Here is a 13,339-nt window from a genome sequence, read left to right as displayed (position 1 = left end):
TGTGCACAACCAAATGGCAACTTTCTAATGATGGTGCTCCCTGGCACCCTTCTAGAAACATCATTTACCCAGTTGTGAAGCCCTGGTAGAATATCTTACAAATGCTATCATTACCACCACACAATGTTTAATTCTTTCACTTTACCTTTACCATGCTGTGTCCCAGTGCATTGTTTGACTGAGCCATGTTGTGACTCCACTCACATGCAGAGATGTGCTCTACATGTGTTTAACATTCTATGATAGCAAACTGCATTCATTATAAGTTGTTGCGTGAACAGTGTCATCACACCCTTCAGGATAGCAAAAAACTGGCTGGATTTAATTAACTAGTTCTTTTAACTGTTCCACTCACTCTTCTGTTGTGTGGGCCAACCTCAGATGGCTCTCTGGGACCAAGAATCATTCTCAAATTTCTGCCCTGTTAGCAGCAGATCTAGTCATATTGGACCCTGTCACTATCTCTATAATCTGTAATTTTATAATGGTCTGTTACTCATTTCCCCTTCCATGATCCTTTAGAATACCACACCAGGTCATAGTTGAAGGTTGTTCATTCCAGCAAACTATGCTGTACTTCTATTTGTCACTGGCATTATCCTTACACCAGCCTTCATAGATCTAGCAGCTTTAGTCTACATTCCCACTATGTTGGCTTGTGTTTTGTGGGCACCTTTGTCCTGCTCTGTGACAGTGGCTGTGTGTAGTGGCTGGCAGCTCTAGTGAATTCAGATAGTTAAGCTCAATTAAAATTCAAATATTTTGTGATTCTTCATTTGTGTTGTTATGCAGTTTTCGTCAATCTCACTTTAGTAAAATTTCACATGTTTCTACTTGTCACTGCACCTGATTCATAATCTCACTCATCATATAATTTACTAGCTTACTAACACTGAGATGAGCATATGCAGTGATATGACATACCACTGACACATTTCAAGCGGTTTGATTTATGCTTAGATTCAGTTGATGTAAAGTTATTCACCCGTTCAATTTCTTTGCAGGAGCCACAAGAGGTGCACCAAGAGGAGGTATTGGCAGGTGAGATTTTTGCTTTCTTCAGTAGCTTAATTACACGTTAAAGTTATCACTTTAATATTTTCTTATGTGGTATTTTTGTTCTATCTTTTTCTTGCTAAAGTATTTTAGTGAAACAGTTGCTCAAAATTTTATACATGAACTTGACACTGGATATTAATTACATAGTGCATAATTCATACTGTAAATTGGCAGTGTCTTTGTAACTACAAAAGATTGGTCACAAATGTTTAAAATGGGTATTGCGGTAGACGGTGAGGGAAATGTGATCAAAGAGAAAGAACACAAATTTTTAAGTACCGAAGTGACATTCAGAAATAAGTCATTGTAAAAGTAAGCTAACATTACAAATTGGCACACTGTGATAAGTAGTAATATTTAGATCACAATTCCCTTATTCTGTAGTCATGGCTCTTATTAAAATCATCATCTTGAGATAAATATATTTAGGTATACAACTATCACTCAGCATAGGTGAGCTTCTTAAAGAGGAAAATTGCCAATGTTATTGGGGACTAGAACAAGTTAGACACATTCATGGACAGTGATTTGAAACGTCCTCATCATGTCTTGAAATGAAGAATATTGTCCCTGTAATCCGCCTTCTCTCCCAAAGCAAATGGAGACTTATGTAGTCATAAATAATATAATCTGCTTCACTGATTGCTGCAGTCTGCCAATGTTGGGAAAATGTTCTGAATGCACAACTGTAGAAATCACATGGTTTTGTAGCAAAGTACTTGTAGAGCCATGTTCAAAGTGCATTTTCAACCCAAAAGGAAGTTTGTGAAGATCATTGAACAAAGCGCAGAAAGGATGAAATCTGAGGGTGCAATATCAGGTGGAAACGGTAGGTGCAGAATGACTTCCCAACCCAGTAGTTGTGTAGTGTTTCTTGCCAGTCTAGCAGAATGCTGGTGGCTATTATTGTAGAATAGCACCACTTCTGACAGCCTTCCTTGTTTTTATTCTAGGATTGCATTTGGAAGAAGTCTGTTGTTGACAATAAATGCCAACAGGAAACTTCTACCTCATGCAAGCAACTCTTCGTACACCACATGGCCACTGTTCCACCAGATGCACAACATTATCTTACGTGGATGCACACAAGTCTTTCTATGCAGCATTGCTGCTTTCTTTGGACTAAAGCATTCCTTTCTATTCTTTCCCTTACAGTAGCAAAAAGACAAACTTTCTAGTCATCAGTAATGGTTCAGGATAGGAATGATCCGTGGTGTTCGCACACTAATCGATAACAAGCAAGTGCATAATGCACATAAGGCCAACCAATAATTTTTCTGATTTGACTTGTGGTTCTCATACTCTTCTTTTCTGAACCTTCTCTATTGGCTTCATAGCCATTCTTGAGTGTCTGTTGAAATGTTAACATGTCTGTCCTGCTGCGTTGTTCAGTTATTGATAAAAAAAAACAACATATTTCTAACTTTGTAGGCCCTTTTGTGGTTTCAACTGTGCACAGTGTCAGCCACATTATATATATTTCACACATACTCATATCCTGCAATAGAACACACCTTATAAGACCAAACATTCATTTTTTTGGCAAATCACAGGCAGGTCAAACAATCTTAAAATTTCAACATGATCTTGAGAATGGGTATAAAGCTGAAATGATGACTGTGTAAAACAAATGAACAGTTAATAGTCAAATGATGGAAATATCTTTAAAATGGAAGGTAAAGCAGATATTTGTTGTCAGTGAGACATTGGTAGTAAAAGAGGAGGAGAGATTTGTGAAGACAGAATCAGTTGGGAGGAAAAGAGATAGGAGCCAGTGTAGACGAAAGGAAAGACTTAGGGACACCGTACACCAGTTTTGTGCTGTACTTGAACACATAGGTGTGGGAGAGAGAAAATTTTGGTCTGAGGTCTTACACCCTTTTGTAAAAGAAAAAAATTAACTGGGATGCCTCAGAATTATTTTTGAACCATTAAGGAGTTGCGGAGTCAGTACAAAGAAAGACAACAGCAAACAGTGTAATTGAGAGAGTTGACATTGACAGTGGGATAGACTGTAAATCAGTGGGAGAAAACTGAGACAATGGGAGAAAGCCATATACATAGTGACAGTGAGGGTGAGGTGCTAAGTATGAATGCTTCACTACAGGGAGAGACCAGATAAATGAATATAGATTATTGTGTGTTAAAACAGTGGGAATATGTTCACATGCAAAAATTTCTGGTGAGGAAGGTAAAATGTGTACTGGGGCAGCTGGTTCCCAACTGTACTGTCAGTATTTTATAGAGGAACATATTCACCTTTCATGTGCTCCAACAGGAGCATTTTACCAGTGGTTTGCTCTATGGTACTATGTGTTCCATGAGATACTGCTGGTAGAACTAGAGCAAATGGATAGTTGTTTGTGATGCAGTAGGTTGAATCAGAGAATGTGGTAGTCTGAAAAATTGTACTGTGGAGCCACTATTGACTACACTACCTTTGGTTGCATGTTGCATGCAGTGTAATCCTGTATTGCAAAACATACAGATACTGAAGTTCATAATTTTGTCCTTGAGTAGAGGCCAGGGATGTAATAAACATTACCTATCAATAATACAGTGTCTGCTAATGCTTTATTTTCTGTGCAAAAGGCAATGTTCATCACTCTGATTTTAGATGATTTTGCTTCAGCTGTATTTCTTCCCACAGAAGCAAAGAATTACTGAAATTAGTATCTTATGTATTTTTATGCCTGAAATGAAATAAGCAAATTTTACACAACATTTTTCTATGAAAGTGTGGAAAGACAAAAATCCAGGATGGAATGTAACAGTATTATGAAAAGGGAAGTTGCTACTCACCATATAGCAGAGATGCTGAGTTGCAGATAGGCACAACAAAAATATCCCCACATTAAAGCTTTCGGCCAGTGAGGCCTTCATCAACAATAGTCACTCTGTTGCGCTTACCAGTGACTCAGTATCTCCACTATATGGTGAGTAGCAACTTTCCTTTGCTGAATAATGCAATCTGTTATTTCAGAAAACTAGTAATAGGTATTATGATAAATCTTGTATTATATTTTATTACAATTAAAATTATCTGGAACATAGCAAAACAAAAAGACTAGTCATAAACCATATCTCCAGTTTCCCCCTCTGTGGCTTGGAATGAACACAGAGACTGGATAGATCATGGAGTGTGCAAAGGTTAAATATATTGAGAAAGTGTATTAGCATCATGATGTCTTTGTGAAGTAGGAGGCAAAAATAATAGTAACAAATGGGTTTGAAAAGTAGGGATGGAAGACAGTTTTTCAGGAGCCCAAGACCACCACAGCTAGGGCACAGGATGACAGCTCAACCATGAGCTAAATGAGAAGGAAGAAAACAGATATTACTTATGAACTTACAAGCTCAGCTTGAGATGCTATTAATTATTGTAAAATGTGTGTGTGCTCAATTTCATTTAATTTTTTAAATTAGTTTAATTTACTTTCACTCAACTATAAAAAAATACTAAATGTTATACTTATGTGTAAAATGATGAAATGCCTGCTGCGATATTGAGTATTTAGTCCCCGTTTGTTCCCCGACATGCCCACACATTTCAGTAAACAGAGATCAGTGCACTCTCATGTAAACCACCATTATTTGTGCAATGGGTAGCATTTTATAACCTTTTGCCTGTTACACTGTCAATGACACGTGGTGGGCCTTTCTTTCAGGGAATGTTTCATATGTTGTTTTGATTGTTTCTAATTGGGTTCAAGTTATTGTCAATGACATAAAATATATTTAACTTGAATAAATCTATTCCTGGTTTCATCAAGATACACCTAGTGAAATTGAGAATTGATGTTAACTGCACTGACAACCACCTTAGATCAGGGGGAGTGTGGCACCAATTTTCATAAATATATTTTAAGTCACTTAATAATCTCTGAGTGTCTTATTGCATCAGTGGTAATATTTTGAGCTTGTAGTAATTCGCTTCTCTAGTCAGTTGATGCCAACAACTTTAGCTAAACAGACAGCATGATTAAACACCTGAATAATCCCACATAATCCTAAACACCCTATACCACAGTATATGCTTCAGCTGACAAATTTAACTAGCTGAGAGTTTAAACAGCAATGGCAATCTTGTCCAAGTGAGCTGCAATTTGAATTTCAGTGTCAACCTGAGCATTCCAATGGGTAGCAGACATATAATATAAAGATCTCCCAAACAACTTTTTCAGGACTTGTTAGCATTGTGGACTGCTGCTGAATAGGTTTTAAAAAAGCCAAATCTCTTCAAATAAAGTATCTGCTTCATGGAAACACTCGGCCACATAAGGCTAAGATGAGCACATGGAGAAAATTTTACAAAACAATTTGACTGAAGAAAGTGTTAGATTTCCTATATATGACCCTATAATATTCTGTCCCCTATCATAACCATGTCTGTGGCATTCATTAAGAGGAACGGGGTGTTTTACAAGTGTTGATTGTATTGAGTGTGGAATAGCATTTCTTGTCTCCTGATTTCAATCTATGAATTCCAAAGGCAAGTCATGTTTCATATTTATCAGTCCCCTTAGCATAGTAAATACGACGTAGGGTGAATGTTGTTTGTTTGGTATGATTTGAACTGGGAGTTGCAGCAATAATAATTAAGTAATGCTTCTCATTTTCTCTCTCTTCCAATATAGCACCACTGACATAACTAGAAAAAAGTTCATTCTCAGTATCACATGACAGATAATGCATGAGTAAACACTTTCCAGGTTCTTGTTGGTCTCTAACCTTGCTTATGTATTCAATTGTTATAGACAGAAGAGCTCTAATATTCACAGGAAATTTTCATTAGTTGGACCTTCAATTTTTTGAGCTGAACCTCTGAATGTCAAGCCTCTTTACCAAGAAATAATATCATATCAAGCAACATGAGAGCTCCAATGCAAGTTGGCTATTCTATGGATGAACAGAAAATGTTACCTTGTTTACTTCCAAGCATCAGCATTCATCTTTCATGTCATTTTATTTCTTCGCTTTTATGATTCTCCTGTGAAATATTTTTACAAATACAAACATTTCATTTGGTGTGTGTTGTTGGATGAAAAATATATTCCATATACTTGTTTTTAACGTAAATCACCTTGAGATGTAATCAGAAATGTGTTACTTCTGAACGATGTTGGCAAGCCTACCAAATTGTAATGTTGTATTACAGCTGCCAATGTGTGCATTTGTTGGGGAAAAAATTTTGATAGAATTTACAAGAATATTTGAAGAAAGCACTTTTTCGCTCCATCACAATGTGGATTTAGTGCACAATATCTAAAGAAGAAATAAAATAACAGTGAATACAATCAACTTTGCCAAATTAACACTGTTCTACAAACAAAACTACTTTTCTATTTCTGAAAAAATACATTGTGATCCTATGTGTACTTAAAGTGCTGAATTCAAAACTGTTTTTAGTTTTTTTTTTCTGTCAGGGATTGTTTATGAATAATCAAAATTTTATTTGTCTTTTCTGTTTCTGATATTGCGGCAAACATGAGGTGAAATTCGATTGACAAATTCATATTTTTATGATGTTGTAATTTCATCACATTAATGGAGGGTGAGATTATCATATAAAACAGAAAGCAGAAGTGGAAAAGTAGAAAAGTGGAGACTGGGTGCAACGGTGGTATGAGGGCTGAGCAGTGCTGGAATGGGAAGAGCTGGGTGGGTGAGAAAAGTGACTAACCAAGGTTGAGGCCAGGAGGGTCACAGGAACGTAGAATATGTTGCAGGGAGAGTTCCCACCTGTGCAATTCAGAAAAGCTGGTGTTGGTGGGTATGATCAATATGGCTCAGGCTGTGAAGCAGTCACTAAAATGAAGGATGTCATTTTGGGCATCGTGCTTAGCAGCAGGGTATCAACTTGTTTCTTGCCACAGTTTGTAGGTGGCCGTTTATGTAGACAGACAGCTGCTTTCTCATGCACACACAGAATGCAGCACTATGGTTTCATCTTAGATTATACATCACATGACTGGCTTTACAGGTAGCCCTGCCTTTGATGGGATGGGTGATGTTGGTGACCAGACTGGAGTATGTGGTGGTGGTGGTGGTGGTGGTGGTGGTGGTGGTGGTGGTGGTGGTGGTGGTGGTGGTGATGGTAGTAGAATGTATGGGACAGGTCTTGCATCTAGGTCTATTACAGGAATATGAGTGATGAGGTAATGTGTTAAAAATCCTTCCTAAACACCCAGAATCCTAAACCTCCTCCCCTCGTTCAGATACATTGAAGAGATCTTTGTGATTTGGATTGAGAGTGAGGCGGCCCTATCCACATTCCTCCAGAACCTCAACAGATTCTCTTCCATTGCTTCACCTGGACCTTCTCAAGCCAACAAACCGCCTTGCTAGATGCTGACCTCCACTTCAAAGATGGCTAAATCACTGCGTCTGTCCATATCAAACCTACTAACCACAAGTAATACCTCCATTTTGATAAATGCCACCCATTACATACCAAGAAGTCCCTTCCATACAGACTTTCCACCCACGGCTGTCACATCTACAGTGATGAGTGGTCCTCCTCAAAATATACCGGGGGTCTTAATTACATGTTCAGAAAATAATTATCCTCTAAACCTTGTACAGAAACAAATCTTATGTGCCTTATCTTTGCGGTTTACCACAATCCCCAAAGTATCATCTTTTGGCTACAGAGGACTATTCCCCTCGTAACTCAGTACCACCCAGGACTGGAACAACTCAATTACATCCTCTGCCAGGGTATTGGCCACCTGTCATTGTGCTCTGAAATCAGAAATTTCCTGCCTACTATCCTTTCCACCCCTCCCACTGTGGTATTCCTCTGTCTACCAAATCCACACAATATACTAGTCCATCCCCACACAATCCCTGCTCCCAACCCCTACTTCATGGCTCATATCGCTGTAATAGAACTAAATGCAAGACCTGTCCCATACATGCTTCCACCACCATCTACTCCAGTCTTGTCACAAACATCATATATCCCACCAAGGGCAGGGCTATGTGTGAAACCAGTCGGGTGGTATACAAGCTGAGCTGCAACCACTGCACAGCTTTCTGCATGGGAATAACAAGCAACAAGCTGTCTGTCTGTGTGAATGACCACTGATAGACTGTGGCCAGGAAGCAAATGGACCACCCTGTTGCTGAGCAAGCTGCCCAACATGATATCCTTAATTTCAATGACTGCTTGACAGCCCGTGCCATATGGTTCCTTCTAACCAACCCCAGCTTTACTGAATTGCGCAAGTGGGAACTCTCCTTGTGGTATATCCTTAGTTCCCCTGGTACACCACCCACTTCCCCATGTACACCACCCACTTCCACCTCATTCCTATTATGTCATCTAATCCATCCTGTTGCTATACTCACCAAATTTCTTCCTGCCTCACCTCCATGAAGAATGCACCTGAGAAATATCCCACATCATCTGCCACACAGTCTCCTGGCTCTATGTATCCATCCGTAAGCAAAGAAAGGAGTGTTACATTGTATGTGTTTGATGTGCAATTTTACTGCACTAACAGCAAAAATGTGGTAAGTTATAAACATTTTTGCTATTACTTTCTGTGGGGTATCCATGAGAGAAATTCATGATAATTTGAAATTATTGCTGAAGTTTTCTGCAAGTCACTAAGTGCTCTCATTGTCAAATACTGGATGAATGGAATGTTGGCACATGCCTGCAGTGAGGGAGGCTGCGTATACAGTCACACACAGTTCCTAACTGATAAACTTGCCACATTGCATTAACCCTGTAACATAAAATTTTATGTTTTGATAATCAGATTACTATAGGATTATAAATTTTAAAATTTGGTCAATAATTATGTGAAAAGTTGGCAATAAAAGTTTATTTGCTACTGGCATTCTTCAGATAGCCAGACTGTAACTGTAATAAAATTCTTGCTTTCTGGAACTTTGTTAGTAATATTCACTGTTGTACATAATGGAGTAGATTAGATGCTCAGTTATTCACTGATCACTAGGCACTGTAAAAGATTGAAATAATTATGTTCTTTATCATGTCATGTTGAAACAGTTCTCATTTATCATCTGTTTCTTTTACTTTTGCAGATAAAATATTTTTTTATTAACACACAATTTCCTTTTTTGTCAATCAGGTCCTGCTGAGGAAGAAGGCACACGTCCTATTGCTCAGGTGAGTGAATGTAGTGGCAGCACGTATGAGACTGGCAGAGCAAGTGTGATTTTTCACCAGTAGCAAATTAAGTTTGGTTCTGTGGCATGTAAAGAACCCCACACTGCTTCCTGGCCTCCTTCCAGGGTGAGGGCATATTTCATCAGCTCAGGGCTTTGAGCCATTACAATACTTCCTCCTCTTCTGTGCTACTCTGCACACTACCCACTTATTTAATCAAATAAACTCCTTTATTCATATCCTGTTCATCTGCATTTCAGTCTCGTTACATCTTTCACTGCAGTCTGTTTCCTGATGTCACAAACTTTGCAACTTCTTTTGCACTGGTAACTGAAATGCTATCTCAAGTCTAAATTACCTGCTAAATGATCCAAAACATAAGACCAATTATATACTGGCTCTTAATTTAAAACAAGAAACTTTCTTTAATTATTAAAGTCAAGTCATGTGTCATTGGTTAGTATACAGAATCTTAATGACAGCTCAACTTCATCTTCATTCTCCTGATGTAATGGTAGTTGTCATGGTGCTGACAGTTCTAGGTGGAAGGCACAGTGCTGAACAAGAATAAGAGAGCAAGGAATAAACCTGTGGACTGGGTGTTCATGTTGCCATCATCATTTGTGAAAGTGGAACTACTGGACCATGTAAAATTTGGGAATTCTTGTGGATACTGATAACCATGCCAGCCATTGAGTGCCCCCCTAACTAGGTATCATCAAAATAATGGGATAAATCACTGAAATCATCGTGAACTGTGAAGAATGATAATTACTTAATCGTTATCCCACCCTGCAGTAAGTTACCACTTACTGTTGTCCAAAATACTTACTGATTGCAGTTGGATACTGTTATTTCCTTGTTTTTGAGCAAATATCACAAACCCAAATGACAGGTACTCGAAACTACATACTGGATTTCTGCCTAGTGTTAACTGAGTGAAAGCTGCTAATTCTTGGGAGTAAGCTGATATTGTTAACAAGATATGACAGCAAAGAATGTATATTTATTGAGAGGCCTATGTCCGATTACCCAGACCAATTATCAGTGGTCAACAGGAGTTACACGACCTTATACAACCTACTGCCTGAACTGCCCATTTCTGATCTGAAACATGCTTTGGGAAATGGAAGAATTACCCCAAAATATACCACCATTTGTGATAATCGAATGGAAATAAGCAAAGTAGACTAATTTTTATGTCGACCTATCATTTACTTCGTATACCATTCAAATAGTAAAAATGCCAGAATTAAGTCTTTGAACAAGATCCTGAATACAAGTTTTCCACAGCAGTTCACTACCTATCTGAACATGTAGAAATCTGAACTATTATGTTTCACTAGTCGTATGGCTGTTCTGTGAAATAAAAAAGGCAGGTTTTGATAAATTGTTGGTTAGAAATTGTAAAAACTGATTCTTTTTGTGATTTAGCATTAGTTTATTATCTACAAGCCGTGAACTTACGTCTCAAACTGCACTACTTGAAACAATGCCAACATCCCACACAACATTCTTTACTAGCAAGCTGTGTCATTGGCAAACAGAGGGCACACCTTTTATATACATGAGGAACATGAGTGAGCCCAACAATTTCAAGAACTGTTATATTACAAAAAACCCACACCACTCTGTCAAGGTATGTAGGCATCGATAAATGTGTTTTGTGACAGCTCAATTCGCTGCCAAAGATAACACGTAAATACATAAACACACAGCCATAACCTCTGTTCATGAAACGTTATACTAGTACAGACAACAGTTTTGCATTGGTGATTGATCAGCAGGACGATGATCTGTGAGAATTTGAGAAGCACCTCTAGTCTCATGTAGTTACATACTCCTTCCAGTGAGTGGAAGCCCAATGGTGCACTATATTTTCTCGCAACACGTTGAGAGCATCTGAAATATCCCAGCAATTACAGTAAATTATTAATTTTTAAAGTTTTTAGCCATGTATGTTCAGAAGGAGATGCTCTCTCCCAGGAGATGCTCTCTCCCAGGAGATGAATAAGGTTAGGCTTCAAACCTATCAAGGGTCCTCATCCTCAGGACTTTGAAATGTGCAAACTATTCAAAGGGAAAATTCTAGGGATATTTATACTAGTACCAGTGTGGCTTTAGGCTGTATGTGGATGCAGACAAAGCAAGCTCTTGGAAACTAATGAAATGCCGCAAGGTTGGCAGCAGGAAAAGCGGATCCAGTTTATCTTCATAAAAGTGTGTTCTGTGGACTCTAGAATAGGCATCATTACTCATTTAAGAGACAGATTTCCAAGTTCCTATTTTTATTACAGGGGAAAGTTAGGTAAATTCTAAGAACCTTGTAAAAGTATCATCCCTTTGTTCCATTACATGATAGTGAGAGCTGTGTAGGTCAACCAGAAGTAAGGCCAAAAATGTCTTAAATTCTGTAGTCATTGTGATGTGTTAAATCACTTTATCAAGTCAGCAGTTTCCCTGGACTTTTTATCTGATGAACCTAAATATCAAGTCCTTCCAGCACATGGAAATAAACGTTACAGAGCTGTATTAAGTGTGGTATATTCCAAAATTGCACCGCCATGCCCTCCCTGGCTTAAAGAATGTTTCTTCATATTTGGTGTGCAGGTTTCGACTGAATCTGCATGCTGTTTCATTCCAGTATAGCACAGAACTTTCCTGCAACAAATTTGGCACAGTGACAAATTTCTTCTCACCTATAATCTTCTTACTTTTATCACTGTTTGACTTTCTGAAAAACACACAGGAAATCTTGTGCCTGAAGAAAACAGTGACTGACAAACAGGAAAAGCCTGTTTGTATAAAGATCATGGATAACCTTTTTTATTTTTTATTTTTTTTCTGGTCCATCTGAGGACCACAATCCAAATTAAGATTCTCACTGTTTGTTGTTTTCTTTTTTCCAAGACGGCTTCATCTGTTTACTACATTTCTTCTGTCATTCTTCAGACCATTTTGAACCAGACTTTCTAGTTACCCTGCTGTGGAGTCATCAGTTTTAATACTTCTTTCTGAAAGATTACTCTGTTGTTAACATCTATTTTTATATTGTTTCTTTCCAAATGCTGTTTTTTACTTTGTTGACCCAGCTTGTTTTGTATTCCTTATCCCTTAACTATTTGAAAATGTTATTTTTATCCTACTGCCTTGTGTTCAAACTAAGTTTTCAGCTTAACTTTTTAATGTACAACCTTCTGCTGTGTTTTTAATACTTTCATTGAAACTTGCCTTTTAAGTACTTCTAATTTATTTAAATTGTAGGTTAATGCCAGGCATTCACTTGAATATAAACATTCTGACATCATTACTGTTGTTGTAATGCATTATCTTTGCATTTCTGGAGAGGCAGTATTTATTGTAGAGGCCTTCAGTGATTCCATATTGTTCCTCGAATGTATTCAAACTTCACTCTGTTGGAGAATTCTGCAAAGCATTTTCTTGGATTATCTCCCATAGATATTTCTTTTTATACCCCCTCTATTTGAACCACATCTATTTCCAGTGATTTTCTAGCATTCTTAACATTCGTTAATTTCTTTTTGCCCTAGATAAATCCTTAAGCCAGTTCTACTGGTTATTTCTTCCAGGATACTCATTGGTGTTACAGCAGGTGACACATTTTTTGCAGGTATAACAAAATCGCCTCCAAATTGATTTTGATCTTCTTGCTTCCTCTTCCTAAGCTTATTGACAAAATGCTCAGTTCAGTACATTCTTTGTAAGTAATTTTTATTATTTTCCCTGACATAGTATTAAATAGAATTGTGGACAGGCCATCACCTTGTGGTACATATGTTTTTGTTTTGAAGGCTGTGAAAATTCTCCCATAAGATTTACTTTACAGAGTGGTATCTGTAAGTGTTTAATGGATTAGGTTTGTCAGTTTAGATTTTATACCAGAATCTCGAATTATTTTCTCTTTAGTATTTCTGTCAACATAATCAAAAGCCTTCTTGTTATCCACAAACATAAATACAATGTCCTTTGAACTGAGTAATTGGTGATGAATTACTGACTTGAGATCAAATATTTGTTCTGATCATGGCCTTCCCTTCCTCTAAAGCAAGCTTGATATTCACGTAAATGACTGTCAAGTGTTGTTTTTTATTCTGATTGATAAAATTTTGGAAAATA

Source organism: Schistocerca nitens, chromosome 1 (assembly GCF_023898315.1).
Source record: "Schistocerca nitens isolate TAMUIC-IGC-003100 chromosome 1, iqSchNite1.1, whole genome shotgun sequence".
In the NCBI taxonomy this organism is placed as follows: Eukaryota; Metazoa; Arthropoda; class Insecta; order Orthoptera; family Acrididae; genus Schistocerca; species Schistocerca nitens.
Note: the sequence above shows the minus strand (reverse complement) of the source record.